At 40.0% G+C, this 10,226-nt stretch overlaps 1 long non-coding RNA gene across 1 annotated transcript; it reads left to right on the top strand.

Moving 5' to 3' along the window:
- Positions 1–5,459: 5,459 nt before the first annotated feature.
- Positions 5,460–6,136, top strand: LOC131977830 (uncharacterized). The gene is made up of 4 exons (XR_009394919.1): positions 5,460–5,565; positions 5,647–5,734; positions 5,827–5,875; positions 6,058–6,136. It is a non-coding gene; the product is annotated as an uncharacterized LOC131977830 (long non-coding RNA).
- Positions 6,137–10,226: the final 4,090 nt, after the last annotated feature.

Genomic DNA, 10,226 nt, shown 5'->3' with positions numbered 1-10,226 from the left:
CATTCAGTCCTCTGACTCTGGAGAGTATTACTGCACAGCTGAGAACAAGCTGGGGAGAAGATCATCTAAATACACCGTTATTGATGTGAAATGTGAGTAAAAACAGCTTATGTAAAGATAACAAACAGATTAAATCTGTCCAGTCTTTGCAATAGTTTACTGATAAAAAAATACTTCCTGTAATTCACTGAGCAGTTCCAGATTTTATTCAGTTTTATGTTCTTCTCAAGTTAACCTGCCAATCTCTGTTAACACGTCTCTTCCAGATGCTCCAAGACTTCCCTCTGTGTCAGTGAGTCCCTCTGCTGAGATAGTGGAGGGCAGTTCAGTGACTCTGACCTGCAGCAGTGATGCTAACCCAGCAGCTAACATTACCTGGTACAAGGAGAACCAAACCCTGCATCACGGCTCAAAAAACAATTATCTTTTCAGCTCTGTTAGCTTTAAGGACAGTGGTATGTACCATTGTAAATCTGAGAATAAGTATGGCGAGATGAACTCCACTTCTGTTCACATTGATGTCCAGTGTAAGTACAAAACATCAGCAAATAACTTTGACATGTGTTAAAGTAGAGAAAGTGGATGTAAATGTGTGATGAGTTTGGGCTGGGAAAACTTTTTCTAGAGTAGAATCACAAGAGGTTAAAATTATAGATTCAGATTATATACTATTATTACTACTGTTTGTTCATTAAAGAGGTTTTGGTCCTGTAATCATCCCTCCTCCTCCAGGCTGGCCCTGAAGTCATACCTTTTTACAGTAACACTGTAAGAAATATAAGGCTGCAGCAGTAACTGTAACTAACAGTACAACACAGTTACAGTTGTTTTAGTACAACACCTTAATTTGTGTTTATCCAGACAGTTAAAAGACTAAAAGTATTTAATTCCCTCAGGCGAAATCAGTGTGTCAATCTTCAGTATTGGGTTTAAACTTTGGCTCTGCTCCCAACATTTTATCTGTTCTGGCAAACATACTCCTGTAGTCTAACTGAGACATTTTCACATCTTTAACGATTCAGCAGAAACGTGTTAAAACATGTTAATACTGTATTTTCACTAAGTGCTATTGAGAACCTACAGCACAGCTTCATGACATCGAGTGGAGAATAAGTAGTTAGGGCATCAGATAAATTATGACATCTACTTTTTTTGCATTATGTCTTAATGTTTCCGTTTGCAGGTGGAACTTAAAATGTCAATTTTTGTTTAACATAGCTGCATTTCTATTTATGATCTCTTCCAGATGCTCCAAGACTTCCCTCTGTGTCAGTGAGTCCCTCTGCTGAGATAGTGGAGGGCAGTTCAGTGACTCTGACCTGCAGCAGTGATGCTAACCCAGCAGCTACTTATAGCTGGTACAAGGAGAACCAAACCCTGCATCACGGCTCAAAAAACCTTTATCCTATCAGCCCTGTTAGCTTTAAGGACAGTGGTATGTACCATTGTAAGTCTGAGAATAAGTATGGCAAGATGAACTCCACTTCTGTTCACATTGATGTCCAGTGTAAGTACAAAACATCAGCAAATAACTTTGACATGTGTTAAAGTAGAGAAAGTAGATGTAAATGTGTGATGAGTTTGGGCTGGGAAAACTTTTTCTGGAGTAGAATCACAAGAGGCTTAAAGAATAGATTCAGATTACATATTCTGTGCTCTGTTCATTTTTTGGTCCAGTTCAGTCCAAAATAACGGAATTTCATTGTTCGCTCACAAGAATAGAAAAAAATAGAAATATACCGTATATACTTTATATCTATCTATCTATCTATCTATCTATCTATCTATCTATCTATATATATACATATATATATATATGTATATATATATATATATATATATATTTCTCAGAGTGTCTGGCGCTCTGAGAGAGGAGTTGAAAGTGGTACATCTCGGTGTAAGGAGTCTATCACTGAATGTGCTCCGTCTTTTAGCCATGTCTGAAACTATCTATCATCTTATGGTGTTGGCATGTTGACACGAGCATTGGGCTGTACCTTTTTGGATTTAAAGTAATCAATTTGGTGTGCAAAACCCTATCAGGTCAGGGAACTAACAATCGTCTAATTTTAGCATCCAGTGTGTTAGAAAGTGACCCCACGTGTCCTGACCAAACCTCTGTATATGTCAGTCAATCCTGGCTCAGACTCTGAACTACAGATATCAATATAATTACATACTGTGAAAACTCTTTTGCATTATCTTATCCCAGAACAATCCCAAGTACTTATTGATCCCCATTTTAAAATTATCCTTCCATCTCTTCCAGATGCTCCAAGACTTCCCTCTGTGTCAGTGAGTCCCTCTGCTGAGATAGTGGAGGGCAGTTCAGTGACTCTGACCTGCAGCAGTGATGCTAACCCAACAGCTAACATTACCTGGTACAAGGAGAGCCAAAGACTGGTCAATGAAGAACCACAGCTTGTATTCAGCTCCATTCAGTCCTCTGACTCTGGAGAGTATCACTGCACAGCTGAGAACAAGCTGGGGAGGAGCACATCTAAATACACCGTTATTGATGTGAAATGTGAGTAAAAACAGCTTATTCAAAAATAACGCACAGATTTAATCTGTCCAGTCTTTGCAATAGTTTACTGATCAGAAGTACTAATTCACTGAGCACTGATATTTTAAGTTTTATTCAGTTCTATTTCGTATTTCTTGACCGCCAGATGTGGTGCATAAGCACTGAATGACTTCGTCTTGTGCATGTACAGGTCGAGTAGTTACACCAACATAGTCACCTGTAACCCCCTGATGACCCCAGATAGGTTTTATCTTCCAGTGTCATCAGAGGATCTGTTTCTTTGTTCTTCTCGCATCAGAGATATGCTACAGTTGTCGTGTACATGCTAAAATATCTAACTGAAGCCGCTAAAGCCTAAGCTAAAATGTTAGCAGCTTGCCGCCAGTAGCCTTGTGACCAAACCGTTTCAGTCGGAGCTCGCATCATACATCCAGACAAAGGTTAGCCTCTTGTCTGGGTGAGTATTGTTATCTGTTTTATTACCTTGTTGGTGATGGCAGTGTTTCCGCTCCTTCTCCCAGCATAACGACGCGTCGAAATGGCTTCTCATGGTTAGCAGCGACACGTTCGCTCATGTTTACTTGTTTATCTCAGAACACCTTATGGCTGTTTCATTGATTTAGCGGCGACCTGTTGGTGACTGCGGTGTTTTCGCTCCCTCTCCCAGCATAGGTGGGCTTTACTTTGTTTATGTTATCGTAGACAACTCGGTCATACCCGTGCTGCCTTCAGGTACAGCTCTTCTGTTGGATTTGAGTAAACTTTCATTATGTACTTAGCAGTGCTATTATACAGCATTCCTTGTTTGCGTTAAGTCAGGGGTTTATTTATTTGTTATAGATAAATTAAATAACAAAATAAATGAATTAAAAAATTAAAAATGGGTGCTTTTTTTCATTGTACAGGTGAAGGCAGTGGTGGTGAAGGCAGTGTCCTCGCTCCCACTCCCAGCATAATGCTGCTTTGTAGAGGTGTCATAATTGGCAGTAGCAATTATGATGACCACTCATTGTTGCTCTGCCTGCATGGCTATTCCGCAGCCTGAGGCTGGCCATGACCTTTGCCCCTCATGTCTCGGCCTCAAACACTTGAGGGAGGGCCTTTCAGAGAACCCATGCATGCCCCACAGCACCGTGCAGCCTCAGGTTCACTTTGGTGGCCACCAGAGGCCACAGTGCAACGACCCATTCAGCACACGGCTCAGGACTCCCAGGTCCCTGAATGCCGGCCCCAGAGTGAGAATGAGTTTGGGCTGGGAAAACTTTTTCTGGAGTAGAATCACAAGAGGCTTAAAGAATAGATTCAGATTATATACTATTATTACTACTGTTTGTTCATTAAAAAGGTTTTGGTCCCTGTAATCATCCCTCCTCCTCCAGGCTGGCCCTGAAGTCATACCTTTTTACAGTAACACTGTAAGAAATATAAGGCTGCAGCAGTAACTTAAACTTACAGTACAACACGGCTACAGTTGCTTTAGTACAACATTCATGTTTATCCAGAGAGTTAACAGACTTAAAGTATTTAATTCCCTCAGGCAAAATCAGTGTTTCAATCTTGTACTCCCACAAACTGCTGGTTCCAACAAATGAGAAGAGTAGAGCAAAATGTGTGACAATATTGGGTTTAAACTTTGGCTCTGCTCCCAACATTTTATCTGTCCTAGAAAACATACTCCTGTAGTCTAACTGAGACATTTTCACATCTTTAATGATTCAGCAGAAACGTGTTAAAACATGTTAATACTGTATTTTCACCAAGTGCCATTGAGAACCTGTAGCACACCTTCATGATATAGAGTGGAAAATAAGTAGTTAGGGCATCAGATAAATTGACATCTCCGGTTTTTGCATTATGTCTTAATGTTTCCGTTTGCAGGTGGCATTTAAAATGTCAATCTTTGTTTAAAATAGCTGCGTTTCTATTCATGTTCTCCTTCAGATGCTCCGAGACTTCCCTCTGTGTCAGTGAGTCCCTCTGCTGAGATAGTGGAGGGCAGTTCAGTGACTCTGACCTGCAGCAGTGATGCTAACCCAGCAGTTAACATTACCTGGTACAAGAAGAGTGGAAATCTGAACCGAAACCCTACCAGTAGAAAGAAACCGTTTGTCTTCAGCTCCATCCAATCCTCTGACTCTGGAGAGTATTACTGCACAACTGAGAACAAGCTGGGGAGGAGCACATCTAAATACACCGTTATTGATGTGAAATGTGAGTAAAACAACTTATTAAAAAATAACAAACACATTTAATCTGTCCAGTCTTTGCAATAGTTTACTGATCAAAAGTACTTCCTGTAATTCACCGAGCAGCTCCTGGAGATTTTAAGTTTTATTCAGTTTTATGTTCTTGTCAAGTTAACCTGCCAATCTCTGTTAACACGTCTCTTCCAGATGCTCCAAGACTTCCCTCTGTGTCAGTGAGTCCCTCTGCTGAGATAGTGGAGGGCAGTTCAGTGACTCTGACCTGCAGCAGTGATGCTAACCCAGCAGCTAACATTACCTGGTACAAGGAGAACCAAACACTGCCTCAGGGACATGGAGGAAGTTATCATTTCACCTCCATCAGCTCGGAGGACAGAGGGATCTACTACTGCAAGTCTGAGAATCAACATGGATCGATCACATCATCGTCTCTGTCAGTAGATGTCCAGTGTAGGTAGACTGAAAAAGAGTCTGTTCCCCCAATACCTGCCCTTAATCCAAAATGCATCTTGTGACAAAGCCTTCCTCATCTGATGTCTGTGAATGATGTGAGTCTCTCTAAATCTCCTCCAGATGCTCCAAAGCTTCCCTCTGTATCAGTGAGTCCCTCTGCTGAGATAGTGGAGGGCAGTTCAGTGACTCTGACCTGCAGCAGTGATGCTAACCCAGCAGCTAACATTACCTGGTACAAGGAGAATGAAGACTCAGCAAAAGTATCAGGACAGATCTTCACCATCACTGACTTCAGAGCTGAACACAGTGGGAATTATTACTGTGAAGCCCAGAACAGCAGAGGACGCCATAACTCCACTTTACATCTGACTGTTGCAACAGGTAGCTAACTTTGCATGAATTTAAATCTTCGACTAAAGCTACAGTGCTGTTTATCTAATGACTGTCTGTCTCCATATTTAGATAAATCAGCTATGATAATAAATATCATCAGGTTCATTCTGACGGTTGTGATGCTGATTCCTCTGCTTCTTCTCTGTCTGCGGATGAGGTAAAAAATTAACCCCCACTGGTCTTCTACTGTGAATCTTTACTGTCATAGATTTTGAGTTTGAGCAGTTTTATTTCTTTTTTTTTATCCAGGAAGATGAAAACTCTGACGTCCACAAATGAACCAGAAGAAACTGTGGAGGTGAGAGAGAGAGAGAGAGAGAGAGAAACTTTTTCAACCAAATATTTAACTTGACTCAACTGAATGGACATTTTATATGTAACTGAAATGAGTAAACAAAACAGACATATATTTTTTTTAACCTAGAACTGGATAAGTAATACGAGGCCTCTGACTCTCTTCTCGTTGTCTCTTTTCATCAGTTGGACGATTATCCTGTGTACGAGAACAGGCCAAACGCTGCAGCACAGAGAGAGGACACAGAGGAGCAGGAAGACCTGGTGTGAAGGTCAGCCCAGTTTTAAATCTGCTGCAAAAACCTCAGAACAACTTCCTGCTTCCATTTGTGAGAAATAACTAATTCAAATCTTTCTGTGATTTTCTGCAGAAGCAGCCAAACAGAGGAAGACTCGCCTGAAGTGGATTAATTTACCTTCAACTACAAAAATTATAATTGTCAGTTTTTAGTATGGTAGGAGAAGATCTGAGCAGAATTTAAGCTTTATTTTGTACTTGTGCAGCTACATTACATATGCTCAGGATTGAACTTTGCATGGATAATGTTATTTTAGATTTTAATGCTATGAATTATTACAGTATCATATGACACCTGCAGAGAAAACAGACTTGCAAGCAAATTATTATTATATTATATTATATAACAGCATGTACAGTATTATTTGTACAATATAGTATATTTTAACACTTCAAAGAAAATAACTAAAGTAACGGTCACAGTTTGTTCATTATAACATTTTCACAGTATTTTAGTGGCTGGTTGAAATAAACATCCAGCTTCAGCAACAACTCTGCAGGCTGAACATCGTGTTCTCTCTCACTGCTGCAGAAGGCCACAGTGTGCAGAAAGCTTTTCATTATATATAATATTTTTTGACTTGAGTTTTTAAAGGTTTGTGTTTCTTTTTATTCAGAATAAAAAAATTTTGTTTATCAGGTATGAATGCAAATAAATAGAAATAAATGCGTTTGCTCTGGCTTATTTTCCACATTTCCTTCATTTATGCAGCTATGAAACCTGTAAATGTCAGGCTGGGCTCAAGGCAGGACTCAGACGCAGAGCAGGTGTACTTAGTCCCTTTATTCACTAAAGCAACAAGAACTATCCTCAACAGAGTGAAAAACAAAGGGGCTACAAAAACTCCTGAAGCTGAGCTGAGATTACTAGTTACGAAAAATCGCTCCTAAAGGAGGGAAAGCACAGGAAGCCTAACTACACTAATAAACTAAACTTACGAGTCCTAATCTATGAAACAGGGAAATCTATCTAATCTAACAAGGGGATAAGTAAGAAATTAAAACTCTAACAAACAAAAGACGCTCCAAAGGGGAGGGACCAAACCTGATGGGGAAATAAATAAAGAATCTACAAAACACACTGATTAACCTTGAAAAAGGACTAAAGGGGTAAAATATAAATGAACACAAAATCACTCCAACTGGAGGAAAACAAAACGGCAATCTAGAAAAACTATAAATTGAAATACTAGCACTATGCTATAAAGTTACAAAGAAAAATCACTGGAGAACTCAAAACGGCAAGGCAAGGCAGACTATGGTTGCGGTACAAACTAGAGCACGGGCTGGTATGATGACGAGATCAAACACACTGGCTGTATCCCAAAGTCAAGGATCCTTCCTTGGTAGGTTCCTTCCTTCAGAGTCGGGTCCTCCGGAGGTGAGGCAAGAGTCCTTCCTTCCACTGGTGTAACGCACAAATGGGACAGCCTTCAGAGTGTGCAGCTGTCATTGCGTAATTGGACGTCCTGCTTAAATTCAGCACCGCAATTTCAAAATCAGTTCATAACATGATGTGTCTTTGGCATCAGCACTCTGCCACATATTTGTGAAAATGGAAGAAGATGCTTTAAGATTGAATCTCCACGATTTAGCAAGTAAAAGCCACAAAGTGGATTAAACCTGAATATTTCATTGATCCTGGCTGAATTTGGCCACTACTTTGTTTCATAAAAGCAGCGGCGCATAATTCACCATGGAAATGTGTTCTGTGATTTTTTATTTTACAGTACAGTACAATAACAGTTATTTATAAATAACAATAACGGATAATAGCGGACTTTCGGTCCCTGTAAACACAATAAGATATGTATAACTTTGTGAATGGCATAGCTATATATACTTTGCACATACTACATCATCAGCTGACACATATAAATTAATTAACAATAACTTTAGCGACTGAGACGGCATTAATTAACTTAACCGGCAATGTATCAAGATGACTTTTATTATTTTTAGCTAAATATTCTGGCATTTGTTTATGTATATTTTTTGCTTGACTTTAAACACACGTTTTGTAAGTTATGTGACAACATTCAGTGTAAACTGAAAATACTTATTTAAATGCATATTGTGCCGCCGGCGTTGCTGTTTATATGCTCGCCATTTTTAAATCACCCGGTAGACCGGTGTGAGCAATGCTTTATGGGTAGTTGGAGCGCACGGAGGATACACACATGCATCCTTGGAATTTGGGCAGAAGAAGGACTCTGTCCTCCGGAGGATCCTGGACATTGGGACAGTCTTTCGGCGGATGTCGATGACATAGAATCCTTCAAATCCAGCCGTTTGAGCATCCTTCCTTGACATTGGGCCACAGGCACAAGACAAGGGAAACGCAGACTTTGAACACATGGAGGGAAGGGAGCACCAGGTGAACACAATCGTGATTAGGGGAGACAATCAGACAGATGACACACATGGAAGGGCAAGTGACCTGAAACGAGAGGAGAGTTACTATTTCAAAATAAAACAGGAAATCGCGAACCAGAACACAAAATAAGACACGACCTCACCGCGGTGTGACAGTAAGCTCAGAATGCATCAGTCATCAGAGGGATTTACTTGCACAAATATGTTTGATTGAACCAAAAAGCAAACTATGAATTGCCTTAAAGTCAAGAGTTATTTTCATGTTTTTTAAGAGATGATTTGAAATGAGTCAATGTTTGAACAAAACAATAAATGAATGAAAATCACATCAAAATGTTTTACTCAGCACCTTCTTCAGCTGAATGCAGAATCTCAGCAAATTATATTATTATTTTTATAGCTGGACTCAAAGATGAACTAATTAGAGTTTGCAGGTCCAAGGTCAAGATCACTACAACCTCACAAAACACATTTTTGGCCATAACTCAAGAATTCATGCACAAATTATGACAATATTCCACACAAATGTCCACAATAATGAAGTGATGACAAATAATGTCCAAACGATCAAAGGTCAACTTTAGCTGTGACATCACAATATTCTGACAAAACACTTTTCTGGCATTTATTCAACAGCTTAACTCCGAAGGGGGAGATTGTGACATTATTTCACATTTGTTCGGACACTGAGTTGGAAATCACGGCTCCAAACAAACTGAAGATTTCATGCTGCTGGGTCGAAGATATGTGTGAAGCGTGCACGTTTTAGAATTTTATAATGCTTAAAGAGCGTGATGTGCAATAAAAGTCTGATGAACAGCCAAACAAAGTGAATCAACAAGCTTTACTTTTTTTGCCCCACAACTGTATGTTTTTACATTCTGATTCATGCTGATTCATTTTTGCTTTATTCTGCAGTGAGTTTCTTGTTTTTCAAAGAGAATATTTTTAGAATATTTTATGCCTGCATAGTTGAAGTGAAAAACAACAAAAAATATGGTTAGTGCTTATGGTTATAATACACAAACCTACTTTTATGACAATGGAAATCACTGTTTCTCTTTCTAGTTAAACTTTTTTTTCTGCTATCTTACATTAGACTGCACACATCTTAACTAGCTGTGATAACTGAGTGTGCTTGTAAGAGCACACTATATACTATCCACCGGGCTTCTTCCTCCTTACGTTTCTTCCATGTATTTTTCGGTCGTCTACTCCTCAAATTGACAGGCTCGGCCATGACAAGTGTGCTATGCCTTTTCTAAGGGTTTCGGCAAAAGTTTTTCAAATTATTCGGCAAAAACACGCCAAAAAATCCCCCAAATTGTTACCTTATGGAGAGTGAATGACATCATATCTAGAGGGGAGAGGGAGAGAAAAGTGCAGTGCAGGCACAGGCACAGATGAGCCATTTACACCTTCAACCGGCACAGATGAGTCAGATGCAGCCGCCTCAGGCAGTACAACCAGCACAGGTCCAGTTCAGCTACCGTTGTCAAGTACAGATACAGGGGAAGAACAGGCAGCCTCGGTCACTATTCACACAACCAGGTGTGCACAGCAAGCATCAGAAGCTAGCTCAGACTCTAAAGCAACAGTCTCCGCTCCACCAAATGATCCAGCAGACTGGCCCCCAGTCTTAACGGACTGCATGCGGACTGAGTTAGTGCGCAGAGGTCCA

This window comes from Centropristis striata, chromosome 1, assembly GCF_030273125.1.
Source record: "Centropristis striata isolate RG_2023a ecotype Rhode Island chromosome 1, C.striata_1.0, whole genome shotgun sequence".
In the NCBI taxonomy this organism is placed as follows: domain Eukaryota; kingdom Metazoa; phylum Chordata; class Actinopteri; order Perciformes; family Serranidae; genus Centropristis; species Centropristis striata.
Note: the sequence above shows the minus strand (reverse complement) of the source record. Positions and strands in the feature narration are given on the sequence as shown.